General features: G+C 34.8%; 1 long non-coding RNA gene across 1 annotated transcript in view; it reads left to right on the top strand.

The window, feature by feature from the left end:
* LOC148107125 (uncharacterized) overlaps positions 1-26,636 on the top strand; it is a 79,112-nt gene that overhangs the window by 37,572 nt on the left and 14,904 nt on the right. The gene's annotated exons all lie outside the window — the stretch shown is intronic.

Raw genomic sequence — 26,636 nt, forward strand, 5'->3', positions numbered from 1 at the left:
CAACAAATAACTACTACGTTGAGGAAAGACTAATCTCTCCTCACTAGCAAGCTTAATTTTTTGTATTGATCAGTAACAGAGAAGGTTGGAGAAAAACTAGTCCTTTTAGTTTACATTGACCCAGTTTATCTCACAGTGACAAGTTTTGTCCCTGAACATTACCAAGAGTGATGAATGTAGGTGAGAAGGGAAGTGGTAATGGTCTTGAGGGGTGGGAATATATAAAAGGTGACTGTTGCAATTAAATAAAAAAGAACAAAAAAGAGATCTTTCATTTGAAGCTGTAATATAAGAGGAACTGTGGGAAAAGGAAGAGAAAATGTAATGAGAAAATGCCTACTAAACAGTGGAAGAGTCAGTAAAAGAAGATCATAAAAATAATTGTATACTATGAAAACTCTGTCTTTCATTAATCTACCAAAATAAGTAATGAAGGAAAGAACAAGGAAGTGGAATACTGTAAAACATCAAATACGATTTTTTTAAAATGGAGTTATAAGGAACAGAGGCTAGTTTGATGTTACCAAAGAAAAATTAAGGTCAGAAATCATCAATTTTAGTAAGAAATAAGGTCCCTAAATATAACTATGCATGTAATGAAGGAATGTTTCTTTTTTTCCAAAAGTTTATTCCTACAGGAAAACAAACCAAATTCAAAAGGGCTTTGAAAGATAGGCATGTCAAAATAAGCCCAGAAATTGGCAAATGCCATTAAGTATGTGTTTCTTAATTTAATCATAGAGGAGGCAGAAAACTAAAGTATGGTGAATTTTGTTGACACAATATGGTTTCCTTCTCCTACATTAAAATAATCATAGGTTTGAAAGCATAAATTCGTCATCAGGAAGTAGAGAGCAGTTTAAAAGTTTCCCATGGAAAAAAGGGACATTTTCAGTCAATTGAATAAAGATTTTTCTAGCTGTTTATGTTAACCTTTGGCAAGTGTTTTCAATGTGATTACATTTTAGAGGAAGAGAAAATCAAAATGTAGGTAGAAACATTTGACAACTGTACACACTAAAGTGCAAAATATTATTTTAAAAAGAAAAATGGTATAAATTTTGAAGCTTTTTAGAAAATTAATTGTAGCTCAATAAAAAATTCAAACTATCAGATATTTGTAGAGGTTTACTGAAGTTTTGACTTGTTATTTCTGGCAATGATACATCTGACAAAAAATGATGAGAAATAAACATCACCAAATGCTTCATAATTTAGGAGAAATAGTGCTTGGAGACAAAACAACATACAGTCCTTATATCTGAGCTCAGAGCAGCTATCTGACAGTGTATCTGGGATTCTGTTTGACACATATCAGGTTACTAGTTTCATCAAATTTTGGGTTGAACTAGATACTAGTAAGTGGAATAGAAAACAGAAAACAATTTACTAATATTCAAGTATTTGTTGCATAAAGATTTTGATGCAGCTTTTGACTGAATGTAGACAGTTGATAAGGAAAAGGAACATGGTGTGTTGAATCCAGTGCTAGTCTACAAGGATATGCTTTTTTAAAGTGATGTGGTGACAAAAATGCATTATGACTTTCAAATTTTCAATCTGTGCAGAGAAAGGAGATGATGAAGAAAAATCAGGAAAGAATTGAATATGCTGCTGTCCTTTATTGTTCGGTTTTTGAAAAGTTTGTGAAAAGGCCCAAACATAGAAGGAAAATTAAGTGATTATTTTCCTTTGTAATTGGAATAAAGTGAAGTGATGCTTGAAATAGAATTTGAAGATAAATAAAAGTCATCTGGTAGAGAAAAGTAGGATGGGCATTCTAGAGAGAGAAACAACATATGCAAAAGATTGTCAACAGGCAATCTAAGATAGTTTTTTCTTGCTGATTTTGTCTGCTAATGAGAGGCAGGAAGCAAAGTGATACAGTTTGGAGACTGAGAAAACAAACTTAAAAATCAAAGAGATAAAGTACCAAAAAAATTTGATGACTAATTGATATGGGGGTGAGAGAGGGTGGAGTAGAGGATTCCTGAGCTTTCAATAAGGACAACTGGGTAGATAATGAATGGTGTCGCCTACAGAGACAGCAGATGCAAGAATGATCAGATGTATAGTCGTGAGTGGTGGAACAGAGAGCAGAATAACAAGAGCAGTTTAAGATAATTTCACTTTGGAACACTGAAATGGGGATGCCAATGAAGGCATTTTATATAAAGGGCTAAAGTAAATTTATAATGTGATTTATAAATTAAACTATGTTTCAAAATATCTTATTACATTGTTTATTGAAGTAAAACTACCTACAGAAAAGTGCACTGATCTTAAATATTTAGATCAATACATTCTCATAAAAATGCACACGCTGTAACCTCCAGCCAGGTTGGGAAATAGAATAAAAATATGACCTCAAAAGGCCACTTTGTGCTACTCTGAAACACCTCCTCAGAGGTAATCACTATACGCATTGTTAATATGATGGATTTGTTTTGCCTGGTTTTCATCTGTGTACAGTGGAATCATGAAGCATATTCTTCTGTGTCTTACTTTCCTCTTTGTTACTATTCTTAAGTATCTTCATCTGTACCTGCCGTCATTTTTCACTGCCTTTTCATTGATTAAGGAATTTCTTAAATTTATTTCTTCCACTGTTTTTGTTGTTGTTGTTGTTGTTTTCTTCCTGTTGGTCATTTCTGTTACTGACTCAGAGTACTTTTTTTTTTCTTGTAACTCTTTCCTTTGTCAAGATCATTCTCTCTATCCCCCACTGGCAATATGTAGCCACTATTTTCACAGTTATATATATGTAAATTTATTTAACTCTCATGACAACCCATTGGATAGATATTATGACTATTAATTTACTATATATAATTACATGCATTGCATTATTTCTATTAGATTACTGTTATATAATACATAAGATATGAATAATGTTTCTATTATACATAAGGAATCTGAAGCTCAGAAAGTTTAAATGACTTGCTTATTAACTGATAAGGGTTTGTAGTGAGGATCTGAATTCATAAATGACTTAAACATTTATATTTGATTTAATATTTACAATATCCATATAGAAAAATCCACATAATATGAGAACTGTGTCCACGTACCTTAGAACCTAAAATTGTAGTCCCCAGAAAAGGAACATCAGGATCAAGCGGGAAATTTTTAGGAATGCACATTCTGTGGTTTTACCCAGATTTATCAAATCTGTATTTTAACAAGCTTATCCTTATGCATGCTAAAAATTTGAGAACCACTGCTTTAAAATATTCTTTGCTATAAAGTTTGCATGAGGCTGAACTGATTTTACTAAGGGCACAAACTCTACAATAATTACTTTGTTAGTATTTGCTAATGGCTAAGTGATTAAAAAATATCTTCAGGGATGTTGATACAATGCTGTAAGAATATAGAGAGACATGAAGAAAATATGAACACCTCATTTGAATTTTAGTTGGTAAGGCTAGTAGACTAAAAATTAAATTTCAGGATCCTAAATCAATGGAGAGCATTCACACTGGCACTTTTATGAGTTCCTGGAATTAGATTTGAGTGCAAAAAAAAAAAAAATAGGTAAGTGTAGAAATGTGGAACAGTGACTTATATAGAGATTCTTTTAGGGAAAATTACGTTTGAATAATTTTTTAGATGAATCAGTGAGGGGAAAAAGCTCTTGGAAAAACTGGTTAAGGAATATTAAAAGTAACCATTTTAGAGGAGATTACAAAGAACTATTTTTATGTCCTGCAAAATGAAGAAAATAGGCATAAGATATTTCAGTTCATTGCTTGGGACTCTGCTTTTAAAATCTGTTTTCAATCTTACTGCTTTGTATGAGAGTAAAACTGAATTAGACACACTTCAGAATTAGTATAGTTACTTTGAAAATTTAAATTAGTTTATTTCAGAAAATCTTCCACATTCTCAAATTTTTAGTACTATAGTTTTGACTTGCATGTTACTGAGATAGTTGTATAATATCAGTCAATTTATGGATCTGTGGACAACCACACTGCTCACACTCGTATTACTTTCCCATCTTAGAGCCTGAGTTGTAGCCTTTTCTGAATTATAAAAATTTTAATTTGTAAACATAATGTTCAAAGATGCATAATGAAGACATTTATCATATTTGGATTTATGTTTGTGAAAAAAAATGGGAAAAAGCCTAAATTGTCAAAATACGATCTGATTAAATAATTGTGGTTAATCAGTATAATGAAATGCGGTAAGACTAATGTAAAATCATGCTGAAGTCTTACATACGTTAATGGGGAAAAGGTGTTAAATTGGTAAGAGAAAAAGAGTATAAAATAGTTTCATATGATTATATAAAAAATGTGCATTTCAAACTTGAGGAAAACCTATTGCAAGGCTCTTAACATTGTTTATTTCTGGTAGGTGAAATTACAACCAGGGGAAATTACCACTATTTGCTTTCCTGGGCTTTCCAGTTTTTCTGCCACATATAGGTCTGTTTGATAATTAGAAAGATCATTGTTAAAAATCTCCTTCAAATAATAATTCTGAATTCTAAATTGTTGAGTGTTGCAGAAAATCATTAAAAGTGATTTGGAGACATGATATTTTGTTCATTTTAAATAACAGCTCTTTTGGTTGGGGTAAAGTTTAGAGCAAATAGAAGTGACTGATTAAAGCATGCCACTGTTTTCTGCATTTTTCAGAATATATGAATTAAAGCAGAAAATATTTGTCGCACAGTGAAAAAATGATTGAAATAGAAGTTACTAATTTTCAAGAGAAAAAAAGGGAAGGTTGGGATAAAAGTTTAGATTATACTTCTTTGCCATAGCTACTGTGTATGTGCTCCCACCAACTTCTTAGGCCCAACACAGGGCGGATGGTACATAATATAACCAGTTGATTACACTAGTGTAATCACTGTTTGGGACCTCTAGAGAGTTGGAACTATAAGACAGAGGAAGTAAGAGGAAACTCAGAACATTCTTGACCTTAATAATTTACTGTTAGTGTCCTCCGGACGCTGTGGTTGCAAAATAGTTGGCTGTTTTGTAGGTTCCCCTAGAGGTCACCTTACTCCTTTGAGAATTTCTCATTACAGATTCTCTTCACATAGTGATAAATTCTCAGGCTTTCTACTTAAAACTTTGTCTTTGACCCTTGGTCTCCAGTGATTCATCGCTTTCATTGTGTTTTATCCATTCAGGCAGTTTTCATCTTTCCGTTTCTTCCCCAAATGGACCTGGTCTGCCTCTCTTTTGTGAGATCCACATCTCATCTGTGAGAAGCTAGCCTACCGTCTTCCTCCAAATTTTGGAAATACAGGCTCTTAGCAAAATAGTCTAGTCTCTTCCCTTTGACATTGGGTAAGTCAGTTCTAGCCACTGACTCTTGCCTTCAGTTTTTTCCAGGCCAGAGTCCTATGCCAATCTGTTACATTTGAAAGATACTATGGCTAATTATAAGACTCTTTTTAATTATAAAATTTTTAACTAACAAAAACAACCACTTCATTATCTTTTGGAATTAGGTTTGGGTCTTTTTATTCATATTTTCTATCTCCCTGCCTTTTTATGTAACATGATAGGCAACATATTCTAGTCTATCTTCAAGTTTATAAACATTCTATCTATGTCCATTTTGCTGGATAAACTATTCATCAAGTTTATAATGGTAATACTTATATTTTTCATTAAAGGAAATTAAAAAAAAAAGTGACCTAATTACACTTTTAAAGGATTTATTTATTTGAGAGAGAGAGAGAGAAAGCACGAACTGGAGGGGCAGAGGGAGAGGGAGAGAGAATTCCATCAAGCTGAATCCCATCAGGCTGAGTGCCGAGCCTGATGCAGGGCACGATATCACAACCATGAGATCATGACCTGAGCTGAAACCAAGAGTCAGTCACTTAACCAACTGGGCCACCTAGGTGCCCCTATGTGGTTACATTTGATAGCATCTTGTTCTTTGGTCAATTTTTAACCCCATTTTATTTTTCTGTGTAATGTATATACGGTAATTTAGAGTCTATTTTTAAATTCCACTACTGGATGTCTTTGGAGGTTATATCTGTTGAATCTTGCTCCTAATTGTGCTTATAGATTTTGGTTTTGTGTTTAGCTCATACTTGACTAAACTCAGTCTAATGGATATGCTTAATTTTTTCCCCATAGGGACAATTTGCATTTGCTGTTGAATCTAGAGGTACTACCTGCTATAATTTTCATATCTGTCTTGAACATTTCCTAGAAACCCTGCCCAGAAATCAGAAATAACTGTTATATAGTATTGTCTTGAAATATGTCATAGAGCCATCACTAACTGTAAAGGAGGCTGTTAGATAAAGTACTGTTTCCGTGTTTCATGTCTCCCAAACAAAACCAGGCTTATCTTAGAAAAAAGGAGAGAATGGAAAGGGGTAGGTAGGCTAGTAGCAGTCACAATATAGTCTATTTTGAGAATGGCACTGTTTAAACATTCAGGGTATAAGTTAGCACATGAATATTTCATGTAAAATTAAAAGCAAAGACAAAATATATTTGCATTATTCCCTCAGCTTCTTTAATTAGGCTCATAATATTTTTAGGGTATGATAATCATGTTAGTATCATTTCTAAAAAAAAATGATATGAGACACTCCAGTTCATCCTTTGAAATTTGAATTTAATTTTAGGCATTCTGTTTTACACCAGTAAAGATAAAAAATTGAAGTATGTCAAACATAAAATCAAAATAAAAATCGTATTTTACTTTTGGTGAAGGAAAAGCCATTTTTTGGTTGTCTATGTGTTTCAGGAAAATTCTAGTGTCATAAATATTTTATATTGATGACAGTAGTTGTAAGGAAATATTTCAGCCTTTAGCTTTTTTTATTTTTATTTTTTATTTTTTGTTCTATCCAGGAATTTTAGCTAAAACATTGACTAAGGGCATTGACAGAGAAAGTTTATTGATTAAAATGAACTTAAATTATTTATACTGATTTTTCTATACATTGGAAAGGTTTATGAGACTCAGATATAACTAATCAATATATTTAACCCTGTGACCCCCAATTCTTGGGCTCACAAAATAGATATTTTTTTTTCTTAGTCTTCTTATGTTTGGCATTGTCAGAAGTGGTTGAAATTTTATAAGTAAAATAAAATCAAATATCCTAGCAGATTTTTTATTTTTTTTAAGAGAGAGTGAGAGAGCACATGAGCCAGCATTGAGGGTTGCAGTGGGAGAGGGAGAGAGAGAATCTTAAGCGGGTTCCATGTTCGGCATGGAGCCCAACAGGGCACTTGATCTCATGACCCTGAGATCATGACCTGAGCTGAAATCAAGAGTTGGATGCTTAATTAACTGAGCCACCCAGGCATCCCCCCTCCCCGAGCAGGATAATTTTAAAATACTATTAAGGATGTATCTGTAAGGTAAAATGAGAGGGAAAAGTATTATTGTCTGAATCTATTATCAAGAAAGTTTTCACACCAGCGGGTAAAAACTTTCTTGGTTTGAGAAGAATGAATAGGAGTATTTCATGTCCCAGAAGGGTGTATTCAGTTAAGGCATTTCAAACTGAGAAAGCTCATACACAAAGATCCACAGTTTCAGGGCAGAGAATGACCTGTAGTTTGGTGTGGTTTGCAGGGAGAAGAAAAGCTTGAGAATAAGCCTGTTTTAAATCACACTATAAAGCAATAAACAGAATCCAAACTTTATTTCCAAGGAACAAAGCCAGCAGACTTTTCTCAGAGAACATAAACATAATAAGTCTAATTTTAATAAATAGGGAAGCTCATTCACTTTAATTGATAAATATTGGGATTTTATCTTACAAATAAAAGTTTTAAGTCACTGGAAAGTTGTGAACAGGGGAGAGATTATTATTGATTCATTTATGAATGTATTTTGATAATTATCCACTTAACCTGTATTGTTTATTGCTTGGTTCACCTCCCTCTGGAGGAATTGAGCAGGAGTTATTTACTGTTTTCTATTTTTTTAAAGATTTACCCATTTATTTTAGAGAGTGTGCATGTAAGTAGGGGGAGGGGCAGAGGCAGAGGGAGAGAGAGAATCGTCAACCCAACTCCCTGCTGAGCACAGAGTCTGTTGTGGGGCTTGAATCATGGGGCTTGATCCCAGAACCCTGAGATCATGACCTGAGCCAAAATCAAGAGTTGGCTGCTTAACCAACTGAGCTACCAAGGCACCCCAGGAGTGATTTACTCATAAATAAGGTTTTAGCATTAAAGCTTGTTTACCAAAATGATCTAGAAAAATAAATAAGCTTACCTGTTGAATGAATGTATTTTAATGTCATGATAATTACAAATCTGTGGGAAATATATCTTTCTGGGAAGGAGAAAGAAAGAAAGAAACTAGTAATGATAGTAGTTTAGCATGGTAAAAATAGTGGAGGTACATTTTTCCACGTGATATTTGAGGTTTATTTGCAAGGTTTTATTCAAAAAAGGAAAGTGAAAGCCATTAACTTTAAAAAAGATTGTTACAGTGAATTTGCAAGCCTATCCTTTGAAATATCTCAGGATTCAGAAGCTAGTTTAAATTTCTATAAGAGCATAACTTTTACATAAGTTTTAATAATTTATTTGATCCTCAGGAGGAAAAGAAAGTCAATTTGAACAGCTTTGTGTTTCTCTTCCTCAGGTAAAACAGGAATAGCTAATTTAAGAATGTCGGGCTTATGATTTTAAGCCTTTACACCAAATTGATGCTTGTTTTTGAAAGAATATAGTTATTTGCATTGATATTAATATAGAAGGTATTGTTACATGAAAACATTCATTTACAAACTAAAAATTTGGTAGAAATAGACTCCTGATCCTTTTAATGGAAAACTAACAATCAAATTTGCTTTCCACTAAACAAAAAATAAAAAAAGCCCTTATGTAGTTCTATGAGGTGAGGTTTTCCTATTGTATTGAAAAGGAGGTATATGTAGTCAAGTTGATGTTCTAGTGAGGCTACAGAGGTAATATTTTGTGCGACGTATTATTATTACAAACTGAAAGGAGAAGCCTCAGTAGCTAGAAAAACAGTCTTCCATACCAAGACTGGTCCTCTTCCTATTGTAATCAGACCCTGGTACTTACCTTCAACCATTATTGACCCAACTTTGCTCTTGATTGCAATCTGCAATCTGCAATCACCAGAGCCACCTCCGATACATTTTGTTGAAATCCAACTTGCTCTTCATCTTATGAAGATTCTTAAGTTTTAAATAATCTAAAAATCAATGAAGTGATAAAACATTGAAGAACTTTGGGAATTTGTAAATTCTCACTAGAGTGAGAATTATCATTACCGTAAGAAGAATGAGTTTATCTTCATCCTTAAGGTTCCTACTTATGACTATTTATTTTTAAAGAATTTATTTATTTGAGAGAGAAAGCATGAGTAAGGGAAGGGGCAGAGGAGAAGCTGAGCAGGGAGCCTGACATAGGGCTCGATTCCACGACCCTGAGATCATGACCTGAGCGAGAGGCAAACACTTAACTGACTGAGCCACCCTGGCACCCTCACGGAACATTGTCAAACAAGAAATAACATGAGCTGATTTTGGGGTGCTTGGGTGGCTCAATCGATTGTCAAGCGTCTGCCTTCGGCCCAGGGCATGATCCCAGGTACCTGGCATTGAGCCCTGCATCGGGCTCCCTGCTCTGCTGGGAGCCTGCTTCTTCCTCTCCCGCTCCCCCTGCTTGTGTTCCCTCTCTCGCTGGCTGTCTCTCCCTGTCAAGTAAATAAATAAAATCTTAAAAAAAAAAAAAAAGAAAAGAAATAACATGAGCTGATTTAAATGTAATAAAATAAATTGTTTATGTCACTGAAGGAGGTGATATTGGCTTGGTCAAATATAATAGCATAAAAACTACAGAGAAGTGACTACATTAGGCATATAATTTACAGGTGGAGCTGACAAGACTTGCTAAGGGGTAGATAGATGTCAACTCTGAGAAAAAGAGACAATTCAGGGATAACTCACTTTGGCTTTTTTGGGTCTGAGCAAATGCTGTTTATTGAGCTAGAGAATATCAGGGGTGCTATAGGTTTAATTCGCTTACTAACATTGAGATGAAGGTGCTTACTATGAATTTGGCAGAGAGGACATAGTTTTGTGTCAAGGCTTCCCTTGCCATAATTCCTATAGGGGTTTTTCCTTCAAGCAGCTTTTTATCCCTCTGTAATGGAAGCTGTAGATCAAAACTCAGTCTACAATATTTAAAGCTATGAAACTTGACTAGAATACATGGAAATGTTGTATAAAGAAGGGTTCTGAAGACTTAGTTGTGGGGAATTGTATCATTTACTAATGAGAAGGAATATAATCCAGCAAAATAAAAGAAGAAACAAATACTGAGACAGAGGAAAACCAGGAAAATGATGTTTTGTAAAGTGAAGTAAAACACATATTAAGAAGGAGGGAGTAATCAAGTATAGTAAATGATGTATGGCTGAATTTGGTAAAGACTGAAAATTGTTCATTAGATTTGGTAACATGGAAGTCATTGTTAAAAATAAAATTGGTGGAATTGGTAACACATGTCTGAAGTCAATTTAAAAGAAAATAGGTAAAGAATTAAAGCTGGTGTGGGTACACAAATTTAGAGAACTTTTGATATAAAGGGCTATAAAGAAAATGGGTTCTTCACAAATAGTGAAGAGATACATAGAATTATAGTTGTTTTCCTTTTTACTGGAGCATGTTTTAGCATCTTTCTATGGCCATAGGAATGATTTAAACAAAGGGAAAAATAATGCAATGCTGCAAATGGTAATTGCTGGATCAACATCCTTGTATTGATAATAGGGAATGGATTCATAGTTCAAGGGAAGGGGTTGTAAAGGTCATATTAACAGTATGAAATGCACATAGTATTTGCAGAAATACATGTGAATTTGTAGCATTTAGTGGAAAGATGAGTTTTCTCTTCAGAGATTATTTTTTAAGTGAAATACAAGTGAGAGTATCAGGTAAGAGAGTATGGAAAGTTGGAGGGTTCAAGAAAGAAGTCCCAGTATGAAGTGGTTGAATGGAAGCATTGGAGGATGCGTTCTCTGTATTTGACACCAATGTTATCAATGTGGGATTTCTCTCAAATACTGCATTTGGATCTAGAAAGGATGGGAATGTAGTAGATTTTGAATTGGCTTGAGAGGTTTAAGGCGCAGGATCTAGTGTCTTTTAATATCTAAATCAGGTAATCTCTGATAGATTATCTAAACTCAGGGAACTTGCAAGTTCTCATGGATCAGCATAATGCCCTGAGTTTTTACCGGATACCAAGCCACTGAGTTTGCATCATCTCATCAAATACTGTTGTGTCAATGTTATTACCTATTTTATAAATTAACCTCTCAGTTTTTGGAGAAGGTAACGAAGCGATTCAACAGGATTTAGCGACCAAGTGAAACACTTTGGAATAACATCCTGATTATATAACTCTGGAAGCAGAATACTTTACAAATGTTACTGCTCCCTCACTGCATTTTAGTCTCACAGGAAAGGTAGAGTGAAGCAAAACTGAAACAAAAAACAAACAAAAAACGTTTGGTAACTTGAGAAAGAGTTGACAAAATTTTTCTGTAAATGTTCCGATATAAATATTTCATTCTTAGGGCACAAAAAATATCTGATGCAACTATTCAACTCTGCTACTTTAGCAAATTAGCAGACATAGACAGTATGTAAATGAATGGGCATGCCTATATGCCAATAAATCATTATGTACTAAGGGGCAGGATCTGCTTCCCATCGCGCTGAATGCTTGGTAAGCTAACTGAAATGAGAGCCGTTGTGGAATTTCTTAAGGATGAAATATATAAGTTTAATAAGCACATATTTGCATATACTCTTTGCCAGTCACCAGGCTCAAAGAGGGCCTTACAAATGAGTGGGGCTGACGAAGTTGGACTCTATGAGTTTTTAGTGTATTAAGTTGAGAATGAAGAGTAGAAGATAACTAGAAGACTGCTTACAAAGAAATGCTAAAAAAAAAAAAATGATGAAAGCAGTAAATGAGAAATTGAGAATGTAATTGAAAAAAACTTGACGTAGTATTACAGATACTTTAATTGCTTGGGCTTTGAGTTTTTATATAAGAGTTTAAAGTACAAATAAATCACGTATTTTTCAAATCAATGTCTTTAAAGAATATATTAAATGATATGTGAAGCACTGTGTCATATAATCATAAATTATTAGAGTAAGAACTTTAAAATGGGTAATCCCATATCTTCAAAAATTTTATTTAGAATGTATTAATCATATCCAGAGACTTTCCAAATGCTTCAAAGCTGTGTTAAATACCATAGAATGATCATTACTTCCAACATCTTCCTAGGCAGCACCTTTCATCTTTGGGTATTCCTAAGAGTTAGGTATTTCTCTATAAGAAAATAAATCCAATCTCTCTTCTTTTGATATTTTGATAAATTTTCGGATAATTTTTAAAATATATCTGTAGTATATACTAACCATTAAAGATAGCTGAAGTCGTCAACTATAGTAAACATAGAAAAAATAGAAAAACATGAAACTTTAAATTCCTCTCATTATTTAATAGATAAGGCAGAGGGCACATATACATAACATATAACAAAGGGTCCATATAATTCCATACATTGGAATTAATCGGACATCATGAAGATAAATTTGTTACCACATGCTTTTGAGAATGCTCAAGATTGGATTAGTCATTAACATCATAAAGGTAAGAAAGCCTATTGAAGACTATTAATAAGTCAGTTGCCATAAAAATTCAAGGAATAAAATCATGGGGCAAGTGGTTAATGAATTTCCAAATTTATTTTAACAATAAATATTCTGTATCTTGTCATTATGAAAATGAATTTTGCAGAAAATGCAAAGATTCTCCTATGAGACTCTTTCTTACAAAAAAAAATATGTTTTGCTAAACTATGGAATTTTGCTTTTTGTGCCCATTATATTCTCATTTTATAAGTCTGTTATATAAAATTGAATGTGTTGGAGGAAATTGAACCAATTCACTGAGGTTATAATGTACACACCATCTGTGAGATGACTAACATATTATCTGAAATATCATTAAATTGTAGCTCTAATTCCCATAGTATATAAGTGACATAAATCCACTTGGTAGACAGAAAATTTTAAAACACTTTTTGTTCACCTCCTCTCTAAATTCTGTTAAGGAAATTAAATTGGCAGTTCTGACAGATTTACTTTAAACTCATAAGCACTTTTTTTTTCCCTTTGATAGTCTGTGTCAGACAGATTCTCCTTAAGCATCTCTTAACATCCAGTTTTTAAAATTACTTTTACTGAGGTAAAATTTATACATAATAAATGTTTCTAAAGATTTTTATTTCTTAAGCTTCTTGTTTTCTATTGGTGGTAGTTCTTCTCAGTCAAAAGTTGTCTCTTTAGCATTCCTTATGGTGCTGGTCCATTGATGAGACCATCTTTTTCTTTACCTGAAATTCTAATAAATTTACCTTCATTTTTGAGATATATATATATATATATATATATATTTTTACTACATAAAGAATTACATAATTTCTATTTTTTCCCTAAACACTTTAAAGATGTTCCATTGTCTTTAGGTCTATGATGGTTTGTGATGAGAAGCCCACATTGCAATTATTTATTCTTTATATATAATGGGTCATTCTCCTCTAGCTCCTTTTAAGATTTTTCTTTTCATTTTTGGTTTTCTGCTGCTTGACTATAATTTGCCTACCTATACTTTTCTTGGCATTTATTCTGTCTGATTCTTGATTCTGTATTTTTTTCTTTTAAAAAATTTGGGTAGTTTTATTCATAATTTTTTTTCCTCCTATTTCTCTCTCTCATTCAAGTACGTGTACATGGTACCTTTGACATTGTCCCATAGATTCTTAGGTTTTATTCATATTTAAATCTGTCTCCCACTTCTTTTGATTGTATAATGTGTTTTTAAGTTTTTAAATTCTTCATTGTGTCAGCTCCATTCTATTTTTTTAAAGATTTATTTATTTGAGAGAGAGAGAGTACAGGGGGTGCATAGGGAGAGGGAGAGAGAGAATCCCAAGCAGACACCCCACTGAGCAAAGATCCTGACACGAGGCTCAATCTCATGATCTTGAGATCATGACCTGAGCTAAAATCAAGAGTTGGATGCTTAACTTAGCCACCCAGGCTCTGTTTTATTTTTAAATCCACTCAGAAAAAATTTCTTTTTAGTAATAAACTTTTTATCTGTCTTCTTAAATTCCACATATGAGTGAAATCGTATGGTATTTGTCTTTCTCTGACATTTCACTTAACATGATACTCTAGCTCCATCAACATTGTTACAAATGACAAGATTTCATTCTTTTGTTGTGGATAATATTCCAGTGTGTGTGTGTGTGTATAATTATATAATTTATAATATATATACACATATGTACATATGTACACACATATGTACATACATCACCTCTTCTTTATCCATTCATCAGTTGATGGACATTTGGACTCTTTCCATAGTTTGACTATTGTTGATAATGCTGGTATAAACATCGAGGTGCATGTGCCCCTTTGAATCAGTATTTTTGTATTCTTTGGGTGAATACCTAGTAGTGCACTTTCTGGGTCATAGGGTCTTTCTATTTTTAACTATTCTGAGGAAACTCCATACTGTTTTCCACAGTGGCTGCACCATTTTGCAAACCCACCAACATTATAAGAGGGTTCCCCTTTCTCCACATCCTCACCAACAAGTGTTGTTTCCTTTTTTTTAAATTTTAGCCATTCTGACAGGTGGGAGGTGATATCTCATAGTTTTGATTTGTATTTCCCTGATGATGAGTGATGTTGAACATCTTTACATGTGTCTGTTAGCTGTCTGGAAGTCTTCTTTGGAAAAATGTCTATTCATGTCTTATGCCCATTTTTAAAGTAGATTATTTATTTATTTATTTTTTAGGTGAGTTTGATAAGTTCTCTATAGATTTTGGATGATAACCCTTTACGAGATATGTCATTTGTAAATATATTCTCCATTCCATCGGTTGCCTGTTAGTCTTGTTGATTGTTTCCTTTCCTGTGCAGAAGCTTTTTATCCTGATGAAGTTCCCAGTGTTCATTACTGCTTTTATTTCCCTTGCCTCGAGACCTATCTAGTGGGGTGCCTCAGTGGCTTGGTTGCTTCATTGTCTGCCTTGGTCTCAGGTCATGATCCCATGGTCTTGGGATTGAGCCCCACATCAGGCTTCCTGCTCAGCGGAGATCCTGCTTCTCCCTCTCCCTTGCTGCTTCCCCTGCTTGTGCAGGTTCATTCTCTCGGTCGCTCGCTCGCTCTCTCTCCCCATCAAACAAACAAACAAATAAATAAATAAATAAAATCTTAAAAAAAAAATAAGACCTATCTAGTAAGAAGTTGCTACACTCATTGTCAAAGAGGTTACTGCCTGTGTTGTCCTCTAGAAATTTAATGTTTTCCAGTCTCACATTTAGGTCTTTCATCCATTTTGAATTTATTTTTGTGGATGGTGTAAAGAAGTGGTCCAAAATCATTCTTTTGCATGTGGCTGTCCAGTTTTCCCAGTACCATTTGTTGAAGAGACTGTCTTTTTTCCATTGGATGTTCTTTCCTGCTTTGTCAAAGATTAGTTGACCATATGTATCTGGGTCCATTTCTGGGTTTTCTACTCTGTTCCATTGATCTGTTTGTTTTTGTGCCTAGTCTTCAAAAAAAAATTTTAAGATTTTTATTTTATTTTTATTTGAGAGAGAGAGTGTGTATGTGAGTGCTTGAGGGGGAAGAGGGGTAGATGGAGAAGCAGACTCCTCACTGAGCAGGGAAGCCCTACATGGGGCTTCTGGTCTCCAACCCAGGACCCTGGGATCATGACCTGAGGCAAAGGCAGCAGCTTAACTGATTGAGGCACCCGGGTGCCCCTAGTCTTCAAATTTAATTCTAAACTTTTTAGTTTTCAATTAAATTTAAATTAATTTGATCCCTTGGCTTGATTTTCTATTATAAGTATGTTCTATTTGTCTTTACATCACTGACCATTGTTATAATACATGCTTTAAACTATTGTCTGGTAACTGCATTATCTGAGTCTTCTTGGGCTTGACATCGGTTGACAATTTTTTTTTCCCTCTCGAGTCCTGTCACAGTATGTCAAGTCATTTTAGATAGAATGCTGGCAATTGTGAAATGTTATGTGGTGGGAAATCTGTGTACTGTTATATTTCTTCCAGAATGTTGATGTGTTTGTTTTAACGTGCAATTAACAGAGTCAAACTATAAGCTTTGTTATATTCATGGAGAATTGCTCTTCAAACTCCAGACTTCAGTCTCCTCACCTGTGAATGGTTCATGAACAGAAAGAGACTTGGACAGTGTATATGCAAAATCTGAGAATGTACTCGTCAGCTCACTTTTAACTAGTGATTCCCTCTCATTCTCAAATGGCTCTTGTTGTCTTAGGCTTCTTTCTCTTGTTATTATGTCCAGCAAGATAGTGGGCTGTCTCTCAGAGTATTAGCTACCTAACAGAATATACCTGTGATTCTCTCTGCCCCAAAATCAAAGCCACAGAAATGGAAAATATGTTTTTTGCTCATCATTTCCTCCAGTTACAGTTTTCTTTCTAAAATGTGCCTGCATTGGTTATCCCTATAGAATCTTCATGTGCTTGTATTTCGTATGTTGGCCAGAGTTTCTGTTTTTATTTAGAAGAGTGATAGTTGGGGGCGCCTGGGTGGCACAGCGGTTAAGCGTCTGCCTTCGGCTCAGGGCGTGATCCCGGCGTTATGGGATCGAGCCCCACATCAGGCTCCTCTGCTATGAGCCTGCTTCTTCCTCTCCCACTCCTCCTGCTGTGTTCCTTCTCTCGCTGGCTGTCTCTCTGTCAAAAAAAAAAAAAAAAGTGATAGTTTGTTAGGAACTTGCTCTGCATATATAAATATTTCAGATTTGGTTATCTTATGTTTTTGTATGAATTCATTTCAAAGTATTTTCTATTGCCTGTGATTTCTTTTACCATGAGTAGTTTAGTAATAAAGTTAATTTAAAAAAAAAATAAGGGTTTCCCAGGGGAGCTTCTACTATTAATTACTATTTTGATATTATTCCTTACAAAGAACATACTCTGAATTATTTCACTTTTATTCTTTAATTTTTTAAACTTTATTGAGAAATAATGGACATATAACATGTAAGTTGAAGGCATATAATGTGATGTTTTGATACAAGTATACATTGCAGAATGATGGCTGCAGCAAGGTTATCTAGCACAATCTATCACATCACAGATTTACATTTGTTTGTGGTGAGAACATCTACTCTATAGTAATTTTTGAGTGTATAATACTGTATTGTTAACTATAGTCAACCTTCCTCAATATTAGACCTGTAAAACTTATAACTAAAAATTTATACCCATTGACCAACATCTCACCATTTTCCTCAGCCCCCAAACTCTGGCAACTACCATTCTACTCTCTGTTTCTGAGGGTTTGCCTTTTTTTTTTTTCTTCAGAGTCCACATATAAATGAGATCATACAGTATGTTTTTCTCTGACCTATTTCACTTAGCATAATGATCTCAGGGTCCATTTATGTTGTTGCAAATTATAAGATTCCCTTTCTTTTTTTCTAATGGGTGAATAATATCTCATTGTGTTATATACAGACACGTACACTTACATGTATAATTTCCTTTATCTGTTCATCCATTAACGGATGCTAAAATTGTTTCTGTGACTTGGCTATTGTGAATAATGGTGCAGTTAACATGGGGAATAACTGTCTTACTGAGACCTTGATTTCACTTCCTTCAGATACATACCCAGAGGTGAAATTGCTGGATCTTATGGTAGTCTTGTTTTTAATTTTCTTTTAGGAATCAACGTACTGTTTTTCATAGCAGTTATACCAATTTGCATTCCCACCAACAGTGCAGAAGGGTTCCCTATTCTACCCTTTAAAGAAAGAGCTCAGCGTTGTTATTTTCATTGAACCCCACAAATTATGTAACTGGCCCTGTTTATAGCTACACACTCTCACACACCCCCACATGCACACTTTATTTTTTTAGTATCGTCTCCAAGATTTATTATATTCATCTTTAACTTTTCAAAGTCCATCTGTAAATAATACTATTTCACATCAAATGTAAGCAGCGTGAAACTATAGAATTATCTTTGCTGCCTCTTGTTCCATGTGCTGTTATTGCCGTATATTTTATCTCCATAACCCCTACACTGTATTATTTTTCTTTAAATAAGTTTCTCATAAATAAAAATGAAAGAATTATCTTTTATACTTACGATATGTTTACCATTTCTGATACCATTTATACCTTTAAACACACCCCCCCCACACACACACACTTTTCATCTTATAGCATGTTCCCTCAGCCTGAAGCATTGTCTGAATTATTTCCAGTAGTGTAAGTCTGCTTCTGACAAATTCTGTCAGCCTTTGATTGAAAAAAAAAAATGTGTATTTACTTTTTGAAAGATACAGTCAATGTATCAAATTTTAACTTGATAGTTGAAAGGTACTCTTTCATTGTTTTTATTTTTCACAATTCCTAATGAGGTTTGTAATTATTTTGTGATGTGAAATTTCTCTCTCACTTCTTTTATAATTTTGTCATTGTTGGTTTCTAGTAATTTTGTGATATTTTCTTGCTTTGGTGGTTTTGTATTTTTTCCCCTAGATTTTCTGAGTTTGTTGAGTTTAGGCCTTTCACCAAGTGTTGGAATTTAATACTATTTTATGTAATATATTTTCCTATCCCTCAAATTTGCAACTACAAAAATGTAGATGACTTAAATTGTCCCACTACTTACTTAGGTCGGTCCTTCGTTTATTTGTTCATTCCTTCCTTCCTTCCGCCCTCCCTCCCTTCCCTTTTCCTTTTTCCTTTTCCTTTTTCCTTTTTTCTTTTTTCATTTCATTTCTTTTCTTTTTTCTTTTCTTTTCTTTCCTTTCATCTTATTTCCTCTCAGTGCTTCAGTTTGAATAGGTTTTATTGCCAGGTCTTTAACTTTGTCTTCTGTAGGTTCTCTCTATTCTTAATCTGACCTCTTACTCCTTCCTTTCAGATGTTGTATTTTTCATCTATAGATTGTTTTCTTTGATTATTCCATTTCTGTCTTTATTTATTTTTTTAAATCATTGGGTATACCACACACACTTATAATATGATTTAAATCTCTTATGCATTATGTCTGTCATTTCTTATTTCATATTTTTCCCATGGATATATCTTCCTAATGCTGATTAGTCACATTTCCCTCAATTTTCTCATCTATGATAGTTTCTAACTGGTTGGTAGACATTATGAATTTATATTATTCAGAGCCAGATTGATTACATTTAAATAGTTTTGATCTTTCTCCCATATGGAGTTAAGTTTCTTGAATATCAGCTTTATGATTTTGAGGCTTATTTTTAATGCTGTCTGAAGGAAGGTGTAAGGTAGCCTTAACTCTGACCAGTAAGTGATTTCTTACTGGTAAGTCTTGACCTGTCTGAGGTCTCTGTAAATGTCCATGATGTTCTTCAAGTACTTTCTCCTGTGACTGGTCAGAGCTCAACTATCTTTCAGTTCTTTTCTTGCTCTGAGAATTATTTATGTCCTTGCATTTGGTATTCCCTTGACTTTAGAAAATTTCACCATAAGTATGTTTGAGTTAGTATTCAGCAGTTAATTCAAGAGAATCCTAAGTTTACTCTCAAAGGGTTCCTTTGCACTATTATATGTTATGGAATAATGACAAAATATCGGAAATAATGCATCTCTTATATTGAAATGTCAACATATGTTAAGCCAATATTATTATTATTATTATTATTTTAATATTTTATTTATTTATTTGACAGAGACAGCCAGTGAGAGAGGGACACAAGCAGGGGGAGTGGGAGAGGAAGAAGCAGGCTCATAGCGGAGGAGCCTGATGTGGGTCTTGATCCCATAATGCCAGGATCACGCCCTGAGCCGAAGGCAGACGCTTAACCTCTGTGCCACCCAGGCGCCCCCAATATTTTGTTTTTAATACCCCAAATAGACTTTGAAAATTATGTTCCTTAATGCGCAATAAAAGAAAGTAATACAAAAGCCATCTTAGTTGGAAAAACTTTTTCTCACCATTATCTTTCGTGTTAGCTGGAGGGTTTTGTACATATTCTTTATTGAGTTCAGGAATGTCCCCTATATTCTTATTTTATCAAGATTTTTTATTATGAGTGCATGTTGGATTTTGCAAAAAAAATATTTTTAAAATGTGAAACATTTATTAATTTAGCCATATGATTTTTCTTTTTTTGTTTCAAATTTTTATTTAAATTCTAGTTAATTAACATACAGTTTAATATTGGTTTCATGAGTAGAATTTAATGACATCATTACTATTACACCCAGTGCTCATCACAGCAAGTGCCTTTCTTAATACCCATCGCCCATTTAGCCCATCCTCCACCCACCTTTCCTTCCATCAGCCTGCAGTTTGTTCTCTATAGCTAAGAGTCTCTAGTGGTTTGCCTCCTTTTTTAATTCTCCCCTTCCCCTCTATTCATCTTTTTTGTTTCTTAAGTTCCACATATAAGTGAAATCATATGGTATTTGTCTTTCTCCAACTGACTTATTTTGCTTAGAATAATGCACTCTAGCTTCATCCACATGATTACAAATGGCAAGACTTAGTTCTTTTTTGATGGCAAATATACCATTCTCTCTATATACCACATCTTCTTTATCCATTCATGAAATGATGGACATTTGGGTTCTTTCCATAGGTTAACTATTGTTGATAATGCTGCTATAAACATCGGGGTTCATGTAGCCTTTTGAATCTGTATTTTTGTATCCTTTGGGTAAATAACTAGTAGTACAATTGCTGGGTTGTAGGGTAGTTCTATTTTTAAATTTTTGAGGAACGTCCATACTGTTTTCCAGAATAGCTGCACCAGTTTACCTTCCCACCAATAGTGCAAGAGTGTTCCCCTTTCTCTGCATCCTTACCAACATCTGGTTTTTTCTTGTGTTGTTAATTTAAGCCATTCTGACAGGTGTGAGGTGGTATCTTATCATGGTTTTGATTTGTATTTCTCTGATGATGGGTGATGTTGAGCATTTTTTCATGTGTCTGTTAGCTATCTGAATGTCTTCTTCCAAAAATGACTATTCATATCTTCTGCCCATTTCTTATCTGGATTATTTGTTTATAGGTGATAATTTTGATGAGTTCTTTATAGGATTTGGATACTAACCCTTTATCAGATATGCCATTTGCAAACATATTCTCCCATTCCATAGACTGCCCTTTAATTTTGTTTCCTTCACTGTGCAGAAGCTTTTTATCTTGATGAAGTCCCAATAGTTTATTTTTTGCTTTTGTTTCCCTATCCTCCAGTGATGTGTCTAGTAAGAAGTTGCTATAGCCAAGGTCAGGGAGGTTACTGCTGTGTTCTCCTCTAGGATTTTGATGGTTTCCTGTCTCACATTTAGGTCTTTCATTCATTTTCAATTTATTTTTGTGAATGGTATAAGAAAGTGGTCCAGTTTCATTCTTGTGCATGTGGCTGTCCAGTTTTCCCAACACCATTTGTTGAGGAGACTGTCTCTTTTCCATTGGATATTCTTTCCTGCTTTGTCGAAGATTAGCTGACCATATATTCATGGGTCCATATCTGGGTTTTCTATTCTGTTCCATTGATTGATATGTCTCTTTTTGTGCTAGTACCATAATGTCTTGATCCTTACAGCTTTGTAATATTGCTTGCAGTCTGGAATCATGGTGCCCCCATCCTTGTTTTTCTTTTTCAGGATTGCTTTGGCTATTCAGAGTCATTTGTGGTTCTGTACAAATTTTAGGATTATTTGTTCTAGCTCTGTGAAAATGCTGGTGGTATTTTGATAGGGATTACATTAAATGTGTAGATTGCTTTGGGTATAGACATTATAACGGTGTTTGTTCTTCCAATCCATGAGCATGGAATGCTTTTCCATTTCTTTGTGTCCTCTTCAATTTCAATTTCATAATTGTTCTATAGTTTCAGAGTACAGATCTTTTACCTCTTTAGTTAGGTTTTATTTCTAGGTATCTTACAGTTTTTGGTGCAATTGTAAATGGGATTGATTCCTTGATTTCTCTTTCTGCTTCTTCATTATTAGTATATAGAAATGCAACATATTTCTGTACATTGGTTTTATATCCTGTGACTTTGCTGAGTTCTTTTATTAGTTCTATTTTGGTGGAGTCTTTTAGATTTTCTATATACCGTGCCATGTTGTCTGCAGATACTGGAAGTTTGACTTCTTCCTTGCCAATTTGCATGCCTTTTATTTCTTGATTTGTCTGATTGCTGAGGCTAAGACTTCCAGTACTGTGTTAAATAGTAATGGTGAGAGTGGACATCCCTGTTTTGTTCCTGATTATAGAGGAAAAAATCTCCCAGGTTTTCTACATTGAGGATGATATTAGCTGTGGGTCTTTCATGTATGGCATTTATGATGTTGAGCTATGTCCCTTCTACACCTACTTTGTTGAGGGTTTTTTTGTTTTGTTTTGTTTTTTATCAAGAAAGGATGTTGTATTTTGTCAAATGCTTTTTCTGCTTCTATCGAGAGGATCATATGGCTCTTATTCTTTCTTTTATTATTATGGTATATCATGTTGGTTGATTTGAAACTATTGAACCACCCCTTCAGCCCAGTAAATCCCACTTAATCATGGTGAATGATTATTTTAATGTACTGTTGAATTGGATTTGCTGTCATCTTGTTGGTAATTTTTGCATTCATGTTCATCAGGAATATTGGCCTGTAATTTTCCATTTTGGTGGGGTCTTTGTCTGGTTTTGTAATCTAGGTAATGCTAGCCTCATGGAATGAGTTTGGAAGTTTTCCTTCCATTTCTATTTTTTGGAATAATTTGAGAAGGATAGGTATTAACTCTTTTCTAATATCTGGTAGAATTCTCCTGGGAAACCATCTAGTTCAGGGCTTTGCTTATTGGGATATATATTTTTTTAATATTTTATTTATTTGAGAGATAGCAAAAGCAAGTGGGAGGAGGAGCAGAGGGGAAGGGAGAGGAAGAGAGAGAGAGGATCTGAATCAGATTCCAGGCTCAGCATGGAGCCTGATGAAGGGCTCCATCTCAGGACCATGAGATCATGACCTGAGCTGAAACCAAGCATTGGACGCTTACCCAACTGAGCCACCCAAGGTGTCTCTGTTGGAACATTTTTGATTACTGATTCAGTTTCTTTGATGGTTATGGGTCTGTTAAAATTTTTTATTTCTTCCTTTTTCAGTTTTGGTAGTCTATATGTTTTTAGGTATTTGTCCATTTCTTCCAGGTTGCCCAGTTTGTTGACATATAATATTTCATAATATTCTGTTGTTTTTATTTCTGTGGTGTTCGTTGTGATCTCTCCTCTTTCACTTGTCATTTTTTTTTTAATTTGGGTCCTTTCTCTTTTTGATAAGTCTGGCTAGGTGTTTATCAATTTTGTTACTTCTTTCACAGAAGTAGCTCTTAGTTTTGATTATCTGTCCTGTTGTTTTTTGTTTGTTGCTGTATTGTTTATTTCTGCTAACATCTTAATCATTTCCCTTCTTCTGCCATCTTTAGACTTTATTTGTCTTTCCTTTTCTAGCTCCTTTAGGTATAAGGTTTGGTTGCATATTTGAGACTTTTCTTGCTTCTTGAGGTAGGTCTGTATTGCAATATACTTCCTCTTGGGACTGCCTCTGCTGTATCCCAAAGGTTTTGGACTGCCACGTTTTCATTTGCATTTGCTTCCATGCATTTTTTTTTTTAATTTCTTCTTTAATTTCCTGGTTAACCCATTCATTCTTTAGTAGGATGTTCTTTAACTTCCAGGTATTTGCGGTCTTTCCAAATTTTTTCTTGTGGTTGACTTCCAATTTCATAGCATTGTGGTCTGAAAATATGCATGGTGTGATCGCAGTCTTTTTGTCCTGGTTGAGAACTGATTTATGATGCAGTATGTGATCTAATCTGGAGAGTGTTCCATGTGCAGTTGAAAAGAATGTCTATTCTGCTGCTTCAGGATGAAATGATCTGAATGTATCTGTTAAGTCCATCTATTCCAGTGTGTCATTCAAAGTCATTGATTCCCTGTTGATTTTCTGCTTAGATGATCTATCCATTGTTGTAAGTGGGGTGTTAAAGTCCCCTACTATTATTGTATTATTATCTATGAGTTTCCTTATGTTCATTATTAATTGACTTATATATTTGGGTGCTCCTATGGTGGGGGCATAGATATTTACAATTGTTAAATCTTCTTGATGGATAGACCCCTTAATTATGATGTAATTCCTTTATTCATCTCTTGTTAGTCTTTGATTTAAAATCTAGGTTGTCTAGGGACACCTGGGTGGCTCAGTAAATTAAGCATCTGCCTTCAGCTCAGGTTATGATCCCAGAGTCCTGGGATCAGGTCCCACATCAGGCTCCTTGCTCAGTGGGGATCCTGCTTCTCACTGCCTGCTGCTCCCCCTGCTTGTGCTCTCTCTCTTTCTCTGACAAATAAATAAAATCTTAAAAAAAATAAAATCTAGGTTGCCTAATATAAGTATGGCTACTCTGGCTTCCTTTTGATGTCCATTGGCATGATCATTCTCCATCCTCTCACTTTCAATCTGCAGGTGTCTTTAGGTCTAAAAAAGGTATTTTGTAGGCAGTATATAGATGAGTCTTGTTTTTTTTTTTTTTTTTTTTAAACCCATTCTGATATCCTATGTCTTTTGATTGGAGTCCATTTATATTTAGAATGACTATTCACAGATATGAATTTACTGCCATTGTGTTACCTATAAAATTGGTGTTTCTGATGATGTTCTCTGGTCCTTTTTAGTCTTTGTTGCTTTTAGTCTTTTATTTTCCCCATTCAAAGAGTCCCCTTTAATGTTTCTTACAGGGCTGGTTTAGTGGTCATGAACTCGTACAGTTTTTATTTGTTTGGGAAACTATTGCTTCTTCTATTCTAAATGACAGCCTTGCTGGATAAAGAATTCTTGGCTGTATATTTTTTCCATTCAGCACATTGAATATATCCTGCCGCTCTTTCCTGGCCTGTGAAGTTTCTGTGGACAGATCTGATGCAAATCTAATCTGTCTTCTCTTGAAGGTTAAGGATTTTCCCCCCTTGCTGCTTTCAGGATTCTTTCCTTGTGTGTGCATTTTGTGAATTTGACTATGATACGCCTTGGTGTAATGGCTGGCTTTTGTTGAATTTAATGGTACGTCAGTGTGCTTCTTTGATTTCAATGTTTGTTTCCTTCCTCAGATTAGGGAAGTTTTCACATGTAATTTGCTCAAGTAAACCTTCTGCCCCCTTTTGTCTCTCTTCATCTTCTGGACTCCTGTGATATGAATGTTATTACAATTTAAGAAGTCACCTTGTTCCCTAAGTCTGTCTTTGTGATCCAATACTTCTCTCCTCTTTTGAGCTTCATTATTTTTCATAATTTTTATCTTCTGTATCACTGATTCATACCTATGATTCATCCTTCCTCAGTGTCATGGCATCCACTCAGTTTTGTATCTCAGTTATAGTGTTTTTTTTTTTTTCTTAACCTTCTTTCTCTACAGTAAGGGATTCTCTACTGTCTTCTATGCTTTTTTCAAGCCCAGCTAGCATCCTTATAATTGTTTTAAATTCTAGTTCAGACATCTTATGTATATCTGCTTTGATTAAATTCCTGGCCATTACTTCTTCCTGTTTTTTCTTTTGCAGTGAATTCCTCTGTCTTGTCATTTTGTCAAGGTCACTTTTTTTTTTTTTTTTCTGTATGATTGTTAGGAAAGCCTATTATATTCCTGCTCCTGAGAGTAATGGCTATATTAAGAAGAGGTCAAAGAAAACACACACACACACACACACTAAGAGGAGAAAAGGAAGCCAAATCCTAGGTGTGTTTTGGTCTGCTTGTTAAAATAAGCTATATCTAAAATAACCCCCAAACAAACAAAAAAACATCAAAGGAAGCTAGATTCTGTTTCTCCTGGATCTGAAGCTTTGAAGCACTCCATCATCGGTGGACTTGATGCTGGTGAGGGTTTTTCCTGGGTTTCTGGGTGTGCAGCTTGCTGTGCTGATTCTCAGGTGGACTTGCCCTAGTAGAGATGCCCTTGCAGGGCACAGGGGTGTGGGCCTTCATGTAAGCATCTCTGGCCTCCTTTTGGTGGTGCTTTTCTCACCAAGGTTTGGTTTGTATTGATGGGCAAGAGGAAATGTGGCATTGCCTTGCTCTTTTGTCTTTGGAGCAGGAAGCTTGTGCCCATGCTACTCCTCAGGAAGCCCTCACAGAAGGGCAGACAGTCTCCCTTTCTATATTCTCAGTTTCCATCACATCCCTACCTTTACCTTGTCTGTGTCTGAGAAGGCCATCTACTGGGTCACACAGCATTCCCATATTTTATCTCAGGTGCAGCTGGGTTTCAAAACTCCAAACTTGAGAGACCCCTGTAGACTGGACCCACACTGATTCTCTGGGTGGTGGGTCTCACTGGACTGTGGCCAGTGCTGGTTTGTCTCAGAAAAATTTTGTGCAACCATACAGTGGCTCAGGGTTTATGGTAAAGAGCAGCAGAAAGCCATCACCAAGGCTTGCTGGCCTCAGCCCACATCCCCATTCCTGTGCTGGTGAATGGGGCAGCTGAGTGGTACTGA

The sequence above is a fragment of the Ursus americanus genome, chromosome 35 (genome assembly GCF_024610735.1).
Source record: "Ursus americanus isolate L20-20 chromosome 35, mUrsAme1.1.p, whole genome shotgun sequence".
NCBI classification, from domain to species: Eukaryota; Metazoa; Chordata; class Mammalia; order Carnivora; family Ursidae; genus Ursus; species Ursus americanus.